Source organism: Taudactylus pleione, unplaced genomic scaffold (genome assembly GCF_031769625.1).
Source record: "Taudactylus pleione unplaced genomic scaffold, aTauple2 ptg000080l, whole genome shotgun sequence".
Lineage (NCBI taxonomy): Eukaryota > Metazoa > Chordata > Amphibia > Anura > Myobatrachidae > Taudactylus > Taudactylus pleione.
The window spans coordinates 1,996,471-2,010,713 of NW_028284482.1; the positions used below are offsets into that span (position 1 = coordinate 1,996,471).

At 43.5% G+C, this 14,243-nt stretch overlaps 1 protein-coding gene across 1 annotated transcript in view; it reads right to left on the reverse strand.

Moving 5' to 3' along the window:
- CHADL (chondroadherin like) overlaps window positions 1-2,611 on the reverse strand; it is a 73,508-nt gene extending 70,897 nt beyond the window's left edge. The window contains exon 1 of the mRNA XM_088468109.1: window positions 2,538-2,611. The gene's annotated coding sequence lies outside the window, so the exon portion shown is untranslated. The remainder of the gene's footprint in view (window positions 1-2,537) is intronic.
- Between the last annotated feature and the right edge of the window lie 11,632 nt (window positions 2,612-14,243).

The following is a 14,243-nucleotide window of genomic DNA, read 5'->3' on the forward strand; positions in this document are numbered from 1 at the left end:
TAAGAAAATACTCATTCACATGCTTGCTGTGCTTATTTACTGGAGAGAGGGACTGTGGGCATGGCTATCAGCTCTTGAAACGGTGGGCATGCCCCCAGGATGATGAAAATGGGGGGAGTGGCTTGCGGGCAGAACTTTTCACATTAGGCCACACCCCTGCCAGAAGGCCACACCCACTTTTCAGGCGCGCGCACATGGGGCCACTTTCTAAGTATTTTCCAGGGCCACTTAAATTCCCAATCCGCCCCTGCCTAACTCCAATACTTACCTTTGGGATGCTGGCCCAGGGATTCTGGATTGAGCTTGGCAAGTATGCCATATACTGAGCGCCGGCATCCCGACAGCTGGGATACTAACTACATCCCATTTGTAGACGTGTGCAGACCTCCGTGTTTTCGTTTTGGTTCCTAATCATTGTTGTGGTTTTTTTGGGAAAAAACAACCTCAAGTGTTTTGGTTTCGGTTTTGCTTTTGGTTTTGAATCTGAATTTATTTAAAATTGATAAAATGTGCTAAAATCATGTAACTTGGAATTGTTTTTTTTTGTTCCTATAGTATTATTAACATCAATAACATTAATTTTCAGCCAGTTGACCACCTCACAGGTGAACACACATGTGAAACATAATTGTAAGTGCAGCTCACTTTAATTTCACTTCTAACAAACATACAGAACAGACTATTTGCACTGGATTGCAGGTGCTTGCTAGTGTCTGACAAACCAACATACACAGTGACAAAGATGCCTGCAGTGCTTTACATGCTGCCCACTTCACTCCATCTTCCTACAAATCTCTCTAATGGCGACTAGCCTGTAGTACTGCAAAATGAACTACAGCCCACACCCTCTCCATACACTTTCTTGTGTTGTGTGAAAAGGCACCTACAGTAATGAGGGAGGGAATTACATGCAATCAAAACACGAGTGATCCGAACTTGGTGAGAATACCTGAGCCAGGACTCGGTTCTACTTAGAACCCCAAAGTGACACCTGACTTTGCTGCATACTTGCCTACTTTTGAAAAACCATTTCAGGGAGATTGGCACCTATGGGCACGCATTAAAGTGAACACGTACTGCTACATCTGAGGGGCGTGTCATGACATTAATTGTCATCCAAATGTAAATGATATCCAAAGCAGCTAGTAACATTTACTTGTTGATGAAAACACATTGATGCCTTTCATAAAATACATGTAGCCATAGGGATTATTGTGCCTTATACCCAAATGCAGGGAAATGATACTAATAATCCCATTTGAATGTATATTGCGCTGTTTTTTTTTTTATATAACAGCTTCATAATGAGGGTAAGGTGTAATCAGAGAGATTGTTAGACTCTTCAGGGAGACAGGGAGATTGCTACTATTTCAGGGAGTTGGCAAGTATGCTTTGCTGTGATATGAAATCAGAGAGGGTGGTGGCAGAATGGTACAGGTACAGTAGATTGACAAGATGTGATAAAGGTGAAACTGAATCAATACCTGATGGAATAAAACAGATCTGAATAGCACATATAGCATGATCTGCTGTCCTGCCAGACTAAACCCTATATGGGACTAATCAGGACCTAGGAATGAGGGTAATATACTGTATTAGTCTGCACATGTACATGCCGCTTTCTTCATTGTATTTATTACAAGGCTATTTAATTTTTAAATGGGAATCACTACACTGCCCCTTTTTGCAATCTCAGGTGAATGTGAAGCAGGTCCCTAGAAAAAAATAAGCATGTAAACGAGTACACTTAGTAAATTGTGACCAAATTAATACATATACAACTTTTCAGAAAATAGCTAATGCCAGCCCATTTCTTTTCTTTTCAATGTTTCCCGTATTTAAGCTTTTTGTAACTTGCACTTGCAATGTGAATTCTTTAACGATAAACTTAGCATGATATCCTGCTGTCTGAGCTGCTGTTTCACTGCATGAATAAGAGACTTATTCAGCGCAGTATTCCACAACATGCAGAGGAAATGGGCAGGCTGAAAGAAGAGCTTGTAGTCTAGCCTCTCACACATACACTGTACTTGTGTCTCCTGAGAGCAATGTAACCCAAATATGTCACATATACAACACTGAGTCCTCACAAACACATTGTCTACCAGCACTTACTTACTTTGTTTTTAACACAAACAAAATAAAATTAGAAAAGTAATGGAAGCAGATGGAGACGGATTTGTTACTTTAGAAGAGAAATAAATTATTCTGTTATATCCTCATAGTATAATCTGACACATGTATTTGTGTGCATAATATTGTTATATGTCCAATTCCAAAAACTCCTTTAGTCATGGTGTTCACACATAAAGTCTAGGAACAATGTACAAAGTATATTCTAGTTAAGGTAATAGATGACTTGCCATACAACATTTATTTTATATAGTATATATATATATATATATATATATATATATATATACTGCACATCTTCATGCTAGTCCTGTATTTCACAGAGACTGTATCATTTTAATTTCAGTTTCTGATTAGACCTAATAATGACAAACTTTGTGTATTAGTAAAGGAGATTGACTTACTGTGAAACACCAGCCAGTTTAACAGAACTGTAGACTTATTGCAGGTACATTAAGACTTAGCATTGAGCCCTTCAATTCTCCAGTGATGTGTAAATGGCAGGGATGGAAAGGTGGAGCATGACTAAAAGAGGAGGGGATTGTGCTAACTGCCACATACCTTCTAAATGCCTTCAGTCCATTTATAAGATGCAATTAGGAAAAGCTCTGGAAAATGCTATACAGATACTGCAAATACATTATACACCGTTTATTTTAACCAGTTTGTTAGCTTGTGACAAGATGTGAATTGTAATAGAAACTGGATTTAAACATTTCAGAACCTTTAAACTGGAGCTGTTGGTATAAATGGCATAAGAACTAGTCATTTAGCCTCATGTCACTCAGAAATGTTTTTAACCATTATTTTCCAGTTTTGTGGATGTGCTGCACTTTTAATTTGTCTAAATATGCAAGTAAGCATACGTCTAACTCTATTTATGAAAAGCCAAAGAGCTCTATTGCCAGGGACGTGGGCATCAATCTCTGCTCTGTTAAAGCGATCGTTTCTTAAACCAGAAGAACTGTGATTTTTGGATCAATTCTGGAGATATGATGTATTCATAGAATAGATCCAATCACAATGTGGAAGCAGCAATATACTACCCAGGCGTCTCGCTTTCTCCTGCACACGCGTAGAATTTACATTTTTATTTTTTCAACAGCAAATGCAGTTTAATAATGACCACGGATTGGCCTTATTTGGAGTCGCATGCGCTGACCAATGTCAGACGCAGTGGAGCAATATTTCTCTTCTGTGCATGCATATATGTCTCACTGCGCATGCGTCCAGATTGCGTGTACACAGGGGCAGAGTTGTGATTGAGGCACACGGGAGATGCACAGTCTCAGAATTGTGTTGTAAGTGTGTATATTTATGTGTATATGTGTATATATATATATGTGTGTACAGACACACACACATATATATATATATATATATATATATACACAGATGCTCAACCGCTCACACAGGAGGCCATACTCAGATGGAGAAACTGCACCTGTCATCGGGCTGGTGCAAGAACACAGACAGGTTACCACCATTAGAGTTAGAATTAGGATTATCTAAGTGCAGTAATTTTTTTTAGTAGGTGTTTGATTATTAAAATAAATAAGATAGTTTGTATTAATGTATGCTAAACAAAATTATATACAGTATACATATATATATATATATATACATACACAGTATATAGATGTTATATATCATGTTTTGTGCTGTGTATGAGTGTTTCTTTTTTATACTTATGCCGCACATCCACTACCAGACTGTGAAACGACTGCACAATTACGACATTGTAGTTATCGTGCAGTTGTTTCACAGACTGTGCTCTGCCTACACTGAATGATCAGTCGTTTAGTGTCAGCACATCAATTATCCCCTAACATGCTCAACCTGATGTTATTATCAGGTTGACCAGCATGTTTGGGCGATGATTGATTTCAGAAACGACCAGCGGGAGCGCGCATTGCTGGTCGTTTCCGACATTAATGTGCATGATTCATGAGCGATTGAACGATAACGCTATTGTTCTCATTCAATCATTCATAGAAATCGGCAAGTGGATGTGCGCCTTAGGGTGATATTTGTGAAGCAGTCGCAATTGGCTTGTGCAAAGCCGCATCGGCTTCTCCCTTGGTGCAGGGATCCAAAGCCCAGTCACAGTTATGTCCACAGTGGATATCAGGACTGTCTGGTGTAATCCAGATTGGATCACTCCAGAAGTATCCCCTCTGGACCTTGGCTGCCCTAGACAAGTATTGTACAGAACCTAGGTCATCTATGCCCTGGTGGAATGTACAATGTACAATGTTTTATAGTGTATAAAAGATTATCTGGCTGCAGCCACACACATACATCTTATATATAAAATTCATTGGTCTGTTTGTTTGTCTGTTCGATTGTACATTCAGACACCCCTGCACCGATTGGGATGAAACCAACGCAAGGTGGTCCAGTTAGGTTCTGTCCTGGTTTTAGGGGTTAGGGTTCCGGTTGGACCTCCTGTTGGTGTATGGCAGACAGAACTTTGACCCAGGGAGCTTGTTCTGGGCCCTCCACTGAATGGATTTGGATGAAAACTTCACAGAGGGGTGGCAGTTGGACTGGAATGCCTAATGGAGTGTTTGGGGTCCCGGTCGGACCTCACGACAGAGTGCGCCGGGCAGAACTTTAACCCAGGGAGCCTGTACTGGGCCTTCCACTGGATGGATTCAAACTGCATCACATAAAATTTAGTTTTTGAGTGATTTACAGCATACCCCATATGTACTAAGCATCGGATGCGATGCTTAGTACATCCCGGCCGATAAAACTTAAAACTTGAAGATTTAAACCCGGGCAGCTAGTTCACTATATTATTTTGGTATAGTATATAAGGTGTCACAACCCAGGCTTCGCGGCGTGGAGGTTTGCGGTCCTTATTGGTGAGGGCGCTGTGGCGTGGTCCTTCTGGCGGGGGAACTGGCGTGTGGAGACTGGCATTGTGTGTACGCAGAGATTTGTCAGCTTTGGGCCGTCCCAGCAAGGGTAAGTCTAGTGGCGTCTCCGCATCACGGCTGTCTGGGCGCCACCATGTTGTCTTTGGCCATGTGACATAGCAGGCCAATCGTCTGTGGGTCACCTGCTCTCTCTGGCCTATCATGTTCTGTTACTGGGTACTTAAGGGTGTTCGGAGCGCCCTGTAGTTGCCAGTGCAACGTGTTCACAGCGCCAGCTGTGAGAGAGTGTTCTCTGCGCTCCTGAACCGTAGTCTTGTGCTCCAGTGCTTGCCCTAGCTCCTTGTCAGCCTTCGGCTCCCTGCATAGCCTGCACCGCTCTGCCTTGCCTTGCACTCCACCGGGATCAGCCCTGCACCTTCCACCAGACCCACTCCTGGCTGAACCTGGCTCCTCAGTTAACCCATTCCTGCTCAGCCATCTTCCCAGCATTACCGGATTCTCCTTTCAGCTATCATCACAGCATTACCGGATTTCTCTTTCAACCATCATCACAGCATTACTGGATATCCCTCTCAGCCACTATTCAGCATACCAGGATTTCCATTTCACTCTGACAGTCTATCTGGATTCACCTCATTCATCTCTGTCACTGATCTGGACATTTGTTTATTCCCACTCACTACAGTTCCCTCCTGCCACATATGTTAGTTTGTTTATTACTACACTTTAGTTTATCTTATTGCTCATGTCTACCAACATTCACATTAAACAATCCACCTTTCAGTTTAAACCTGTTCCGGTGTTTTGTCCTGTTACCACCTCGGGTCCACAACAAACACAGACTCTTAACAGTTTGCACTGGCCAAATGGATTCGGCTATTGGACAGGAGTCCAGAACAGATTTAATTCATGACATGGCTTCCCGTCTGGAAGGATTGGAGACCATGCAACAGCAAATAGCACAGTATGTTCAAGAAATGACACTCCGTCAGAATACCTTACAAGCTACACTAACTACTCCAAGTATGCCTGCAGTTACTGCTGTCTCCACTTCTGTGGTATCTGCCTCTGGAGTTCCTCCTCGTTTGTATTTACCTACACCTGGCAAGTTTGATGGCAATCCTAAACTGTGTCATGGATTTCTCAACCAGTGTGATGTACATTTTACATTACAACCCTCCAATTTCCCTACTCCTAAAACCAAAGTGGCCTATATTGTGTCATTGTTGTCCGGCTCAGCCTTAGATTGGGTTTCTCCGCTCTGGGAGCAATCAGATCCGCTACTGGATAATTACCCAGAATTTGTAACATCATTCAGGAGGATTTTTGATGAGCCTAGAAGAACTACTTCTGCTTCACCCAGTATTTTGAATCTGAAACAAGGTATCCGTCCTGTCAGTCAGTACGTCATTCCGTTACAGATGTTGGCATCAGAGCTCAGACGCAACTAAGAAGCCCTAACATCGGCCTTCTGGCACGGACTATCGGATCGTATAAAGGATGATCTAGCCACTTGTGATTTACCATCTAGTCTTAATGATCTCATTTCTCTCTGCAACAAGGTTGATATATGCTTTAGAGAGCGCCAAGCTGAGAAACACAGAGCTGATCATTTTAGGCCTCATCCTCAACCTCCTCCTACCCGTTCTCCTCCCTCTCTTACAGATGAAGAACCCATGTAGGTTAATTATACCAGTCTTTCTAAAGAAGAACGACAGAGATGCATTCAAAATAACCTTTGTCTATACTGTGGAGACACAGGTCACCTGGTGACTTCCTGTACCCGCAACCTGGGAAACGCCCATTCATAACTAGTCCTAGGGACACTCAGGGCCTGATTCAGAGCCGGACGCTATTTGCACTCGCTCGTTCAGAAAAAGGGGCCGGATATTTAAATAGAGCGCTCGCTCTTTGCGGTCTGTTGACGCCTCTATGTCTGAGCGAGCGAACGAAATATGCGCTCGCTATTTTGTAAAGACGCCCCCTGGCCGTTCACATCATACGTCATCTTCGCTATTTATTAGATTAATTGAGTACATCGCAGTGCTTGTGATAGCATTTTCCTACTGCAATCATGCGAACAGTTCAGGCTAAGAGACAACCAAGTGACGCGGTCGATGACGCTGCTTTGTTAATTATGCACACCCATTAAACGCCCGTTTTGGCCATTTGGCACACCTGCGTTCGGATCTCCACTCCCCGTTTTCAAGCACCTTCCCCTGTTACCACTCACAAACGCCTCATCCTGTCACTCAAATTAGCAGGCACTCGCTATTTTGCGAACACACGATTTCTGACCGCAATGACTGGTTGGCGCATGCGCATTACGACCCATACGTATGCGCAGATGTGTGAACATCGCTCGGAGCGAGCGAGCGGCCGTTTACGAGCGGCTCTGAATCAGGCCCTCAGTTAGGAGTAATACTTCCATCCCCAAAGCAGAATGACTCTGTTTTGTCCATAGCTCTGGACATTAAGTCTAGTCCTGTATTTATTTGTGATTGCCCTCCTGGATTCTGGGGCAGCAGAAAATTTCATGTCCTCTCATTTGGCAGATAAATTACAAATTCCTTGCGTCACCTTGGATCATGCTATCTCCTTGACCTCTATCAATGGTAGACCTATGTCTAATGGAACTGTATCTAAAAGAACCCAACCTATTCTAGTTCGTATTGGAGCTCTCCATGTTGAACATATCAGCTTCTTAATCATACCCAAGGCTTCCCATGAGATTATACTCAGATCAGTGGTCGAAGTGGGAATTTTGAAGTGGGGGTATGGGCATACAGTGTATATGTACGCCGAAGATGCAAGTAAAAAATGGGTGTGGCCAATGAATCGCAGGGGCGTGGCTGTGTCAATAGGGGTGTGGCCTCTCAAAACAAGGGCGTCATGTGAAAAGTCTAAGTTTGGATGCCAAAACGGCAGTTTGGATGCGGATACTCTAGATTTAGACAGGTTTAGCCAATATGCGTGGCTATACCCAGTGCTTCTGGGTGCTTCAAAAAGTAATGGACGCCCGAATAAATATAATTATCCATTGGGCGTCCATTACTTTAAACATCTCTCAGTGGAATTGAATTTTCCTCAAATGTTTTGCAAGGAGAATTAAAAACAAAAAAACTAGTTTTGCATGAAAAAAAAAAAAAAATGCACACACAGTGGCACTCATAAGGAATAACCAAACATAGGGCCTGATTCAGACCGGCTCGCAAGCGGGTCGATGGCTGGGCAGTGCCCACGCGTGAGCCCTGGAGCCAGCGAGAAATCACTAGCTCCGGGGGGGTCGCAGCAAAACGGGGCGGCTGTCGATGTTCATCGTCAGCTCGCCCCGTTTTGTAGGTGGGGAGGGGGGGGGGGTGGCAGGCCAAACGGAGGCGTTCCCGAAGGAACGCCTGCCGTTTGAGGGCGGCCCTACTGACATCACCAGTAATGTCAGTAGTGAGCTTCCAGCTCTTTTAGAGCCGGAAGCTCACTGGGGCTTGCGGCAGACGAGACCCTACCAGAAGGCCGGACCTGAAAAAAAAAAAAAAAAACGCCTTTCAGACCTGCGAGCTGCCTCCGGGTCTGAATCATGGCCATAGTCCCCTGCCGCAGAAAATAAATAAATCACATACAGTAAGCTTTGCATGAAAGAAAAAAAAAAACAACACATTGGGCATGATTCTATTCAACGCAAAGTGAATAGCGCCGGGAATCAGCTCCCAGAGCTATTCAATTCATATACGCTGCTAAGCCTGACTAGGATTTCTTCTCGCATCCCCTTGGGGATGCGAGCAGAAATCCGACAAAAGTCCAGATGCGATGCTGTTTTCTGCCCTTAGCGTTGGGAAAACAGCATCGCGCCGGGAGGTTTAGTCGGAGAATGCCCGTTCTTGCGCCTAAACACCCTGTTTAAGGCACGAGAACGAGTCTTCCCCGACCTAACTTCTCGCAAAATTGAAAAGCTCCGGGAGCTCATTCCCGACGCTATTCACTTCGCGTTTAATCGAATCGTGCACATTGGCACCCATAGGACAAGAAAAACCAGACACATAGGCTCCCACAGTAAATAAATCACATAAAGCTTTGCATGAAAAAGAAAATAACACATTGGCACATATAGGAAAAAACCAAAGACATAGGCCCCTGCCGTAGAAAAAAATAAATCACATAAGCTTAGAATGAAAAAAAAAAAAACATTGGTACACATAGGAAAAAAAACAAACACATAGGCCCTCATTCAGAGCCACTCGCAAACAGCAGTACGCTCGTTGCGTTCCGATGTTGAATAACCGCGCATGCGTCGGTGTAACACTGCGCATGTGCGTACGGCAGATTGCGAGTTTTTTTGGTCTCGTTCGTCAAATAGCGTACAGGAAGTGACATGTCAAATGTGATTGACAGAACAGGGCGTTTTTGGGTGTTGACGGGGGTGGAGATGGGAAAACGCAGGCGTGGCGAGGCGTTTTTGGGGCGTACATACATTAGCAAATGCGAGCATAAAATGTGTTCGGACCGACTCATACGTCACTGGATGATCCTCTTTCCCTTCAAAATGCTCGCACAGCTTAGGGTCTGGATTACTCGACCACATTGGCGATGGCCTTCTCCTCCGTCCCGGGACTCCACGATGTTGTTGCGATTAATCGCGGGAGGGCTGAAAAGCAATTAGTGTTGGATTGAAAACCGGCTTGGTATGTGTTTTGAAATCAGTTTTTTGGGATAGCACAAAACCGTACGCAGGTGGAACTCAGAGCTGCTAATGTCAGGATGACACAATCAATTTGCGTACATTTGTGGGGGTTTATTTTGCCCTCAATTTGGTGGTTAGGGCCTATTGTAACAATAATGTCATCATGTTTTAATTTTCGCACCATTTTATTTTTGCCTCTTGAATTTGCCTCGTTATATGATTTTTTAAACGTTCCTTAAAGAGCCCATTTTTTTTTTTTTTTGCTAGTTTTTGCCTTTTGGACCAGGATTAAATGTAACCCATTTGTACAATAATTTCACAATCCAATGTCAGATTTTGGTGTCAATTTATTGCTCAAACAAAAAAAAATTAATTAAAAAATTGGGGACATCTTTTTTTGCCAAAGATATGTCCCAAAATCAAACAAATTGGCCCAACATAACTGTTGACATAAACATACAACAAAAATGTAAAAACATTTCACAAGAAAGGAGAGGGAAGTTTTGACCAGAAAGGAATATGAGCCAAGCACAGAAGGATTGTGGGAAAAGTCACCATTGCTGTCACCGTTTTTTCACCCGTTTGGATGGGGGAGGGAGGGCGCCAGACCGGGTCCGGGATGTCATCGGGCTGGCCTGTCCAGAGGCAGATGTTGTGGCCTCTGGACTAGACACAGGGCTAGGCACATTTGGAGGATTGGCTGATGTTGTGCCAGAGGTGGAGGATCCTGATGTTCCGGCAGGAAGGGAGGTCGGCTCCACCATGTGCTGGCGAACGAGCTGCTCCAGGGCATTGGCGATGCGGATGTTGGCCCTGGTATTTTCCTCCAGGGCCTGACCAATGGTCACGTTGGCCGCAGCATTTTGCTCCAGGGCCTCAGCCACCCGTAGCAGACTGGCGTCCATCCTCTGCAGAATCTCCGTATGGAAATCCGATTTGAATTTGAGTTCTGTGAGGAGGGACACTGCCTGCGAGGGGGATTGCCCTGGACTGGCTTCTGCAGGGTCCTCAGCCGGATGTACTGGTTCCTCCCCTGCCGAGCCAGCAGAAATTCGGCGGCCAAGGCTCCCCTCTGGAGCAGACTCATCCGCCTGTGTCTCTGTTAGGAAAAAAGAGAAAAGACTCACATTAGAATCTACATATTGGCACAATAACATTTCAGAGTTGGTGACATCACAATATTTACCTGGGACAACATGAGGAGCCGCAAAGTCTGGCATGTCCGTATCCATGTTGGACACGCCAAACACCTCCACAGGCTGCACACACCCCTGTGCCAGCTCTTCTAAATCCGTCAACTCCAATGACACAGGGGTGGGACCCCCACCTGTCCCCCTTGCATGCCTAGCCCTGTCCGCGAGTTTTTGCTTTAGGCGATATTTGAAGTCGCCCCATCTGTGGGAAAAAATGGAAGCCATTATCCTTTAGTTTAAAATGGTGTTTGTTTTTAGGGGGGGCAAGTGTTTACTTACCGCCGTTTGACATCCCGGGCTAGACGGACATAATCACCCACCCTATTGACAGCAACGGCTACCTCTTCCCACATTCTCCCCTTCTGGCTTATGGTGCATACACACGATCAGATTTTTTCTTCAGATATGGACGATAATGATTTAAAAATCGTTCAGTCGTTCATATCTGAAGGAAAATCGTTCATATCTGACATGCCTGAACGATGAACGATCAACGATGCGCGTTCCCGTTTGTCAGATAACGATATCTGACATCTGATGGGTTTGCAGTCAGACTTGGACGATTCCATTCATTTTAATGCAGTCAAAAATCGTTCAATCGTTCAAATCGTTCAAAACTTTGGTCAAATCGTTCAAATCGTTTAGTCGTTCAGTCATTCATCTGGCAAATCTGACAAGTCTGACAAATCTGACCGTGTGTACGCTCCATTAGACTCATATTCCTGTCTGCCTGTGGCAGGATGTCCACACACTTCTGTATCAAAACCTCCATCTCCTTTCTTGTGAAATGTGGCTGCCTTTTTTTTTTGGCAGCTTTGGCCGGAATACTGGGCCCAGCAGCCTCTTCCATGTCATCCTCCTCAGCTATTTGTGTAAATATTCAGATTTCACAAAATCACAACTTGCCCAATCTTATGTTTCAAATTAATCATTGATACAAAATGCATGAAAGACTTACCGCCTGACTCTTGGGCATTGTTTCCCTGGTCTGTCGCCATGTCTGAGGTCCAAACAAGAAATACACCAGAATTTTAATGTGTTTTCGTGACGTATTTATACATGCGTCCTTATTTTGCTGCCGCATCATTGATTGTGCGTTCCTATGATCCCTCCTTAATTTGTGCGAGAAACAAAACACTATTTATGGCTTGGTGTGTCTCGAGTCGAGGTGGCGTTTTTGGATTGTTGGAGGTTACCTTGGCTGGAGTTTATTGTTTGCGGATAAAGGAGTTGGCGGTTGGAGATTATTTTGTTTGGTAGATTTGCGTTTTTATTTTCCGTTCTCTTTTTTGTTTTTTATTTTTTTGACCTCGTTTCTTGATTTGGTAAGTTTTGTGAAGTCTAACTTTTGATCAATTGTTGTTTCATTGTGTTTCTTCTTTTTTTTAATTGTTGGATCCATACTTTCATATATTTTAGCTTTTGATTAATTTCGGACCCAAAGACCTTTTGATTTGGACTCTTATATATTTGCTCTTGGTAAGTCCATTTTTTATCTTGTATTTGTGAACTAATTAGCGCATTTTTCACAGTTTGTATAGTGACTTGTATTTGCGAACTAATTAGCGCATTTTTACTACTTACTATTGTGACTTGTATTTGCGAACTATTTAGCGCATTTTTACTACTTACTATTGTGACTTGTATTTGCGAACTAATTTGCGCATTTTTACTACTTACTATTGTGACTTGTATTTGCGAACTAATTTGCGCATTTTTACTACTTACTATTGTGACTTGTATTTGCGAACTAATTAGCGCATTTTTACTACTTACTATTGTGACTTGTATTTGCGAACTATTTAGCGCATTTTTACTACTTACTATTGTGACTTGTGTTTGCGAACTAATTTGCGCATTTTTACTACTTACTATTGTGACTTGTATTTGCGAACTAATTAGCGCATTTTTACTACTTACTATTGTGACTTGTATTTGCAAACTAATTTGCGCATTTTTAAATGCTTATTAATCATTTTAAATTTTTTGTGGTTGCCCTTTCGCTTTTTTGGCAAACATTTCAACCCATTTTGATGTACTGTGTGCAATGTCGTTTTGCTCTTTTGCCAAATGTGTGTTTCGCATATTTTAAATTTTGTCTAGCACAAAATTTAGAAACAAAAATGCAGAGTGAAATTTGTCAAATTATTTTTGTGATTAATTTCAGTTTGGACGTATCATGACAATACCCCGGCATGTAAGCAGCAATGGATGGTATCATCAAGCTAAGTTGTTTTGAATTTTCTTTTGGAGTGGGTCCAAAGCCTTACATTACAATCTTGCCATTTCAGGTTGATCTAGGGCGGATTGTTCTGGCCATGCTCCCGGAAGCCGACCAACCTCAATCTCGTCCCAGGCGTAGGCATCATAGGCCTGCAAGGCCCCAGATATTTCGAACACGTGTCACCCTTTTTGGAATGCCCGATGATGAGGTTTTAAGATGCTACCGTCTTCCTCCCAAAATCATCATAGACACTCTCTCATTAATAGAGAGTGATCTTGAGCGGCAAATTGACAGTCCTACAGCAATACCACCACTTACGCAATTTATGGCGGTGTTACATTTCTGTGCCTCAGGATCGTTTCAAACAACGGTGGGAATAGTGGCGGGCATCTCACAATCCTCCTTTTCCCGGATCCTGAGGGCAGTGATGGAGGCACTTTTCAAGCACCTCCATCATTTTATTCAAATGCCTTTGGATATGGGTGCCCTTAGTGTGGCCAAGGCCAATTTTTACCAAATAGCTGGCTTCCCACACATCATAGGGGTTGTGGATGGTACTCACATACCACTTCAGCCTCCAGCACGGCTGGAGGCCATATTTCAAAACAGGAAACACTATCACTCCCTGAATGTGATGATGGTATGTGATGCCTCCCTCCAGATCCTGTCCCTGAATGCAAAATTACCAGGAAGTGCACATGACTCCTTCGTCATCCGGCAATCAGGGATATGGCAGAAATTAACCAACCTACAAGCTGGTGATGCGTGGCTTCTGGGTAAGTGGAGACCTTTAGTACATAACAATGTTAAGCTTGATACACAGTGATCCTGATGTTGTCTATTCTTTTTCACAGGAGACAGTGGATACCCTTGCATGCCCTGGCTGCTCACTCCTTATTTGGCTCCCACACCAGGTCCACAAAGTGAGTTTAATACCGCACTTACAGCCTCCAGGCAAGTGGTGGAGCGCTGTATCGGCCTTTTAAAAGGCCGATTCAGATGCCTCCACCGCTCTGGTGGCGAGCTCATGTATTTGCCGGATATGGTTTCGAAAATTGTGGTCCTGTGTGGGATCTTTCACAACATCACCATAAGGAGTGGTGTTCCAATGCAGCCAGAGGATGCCTTACCTG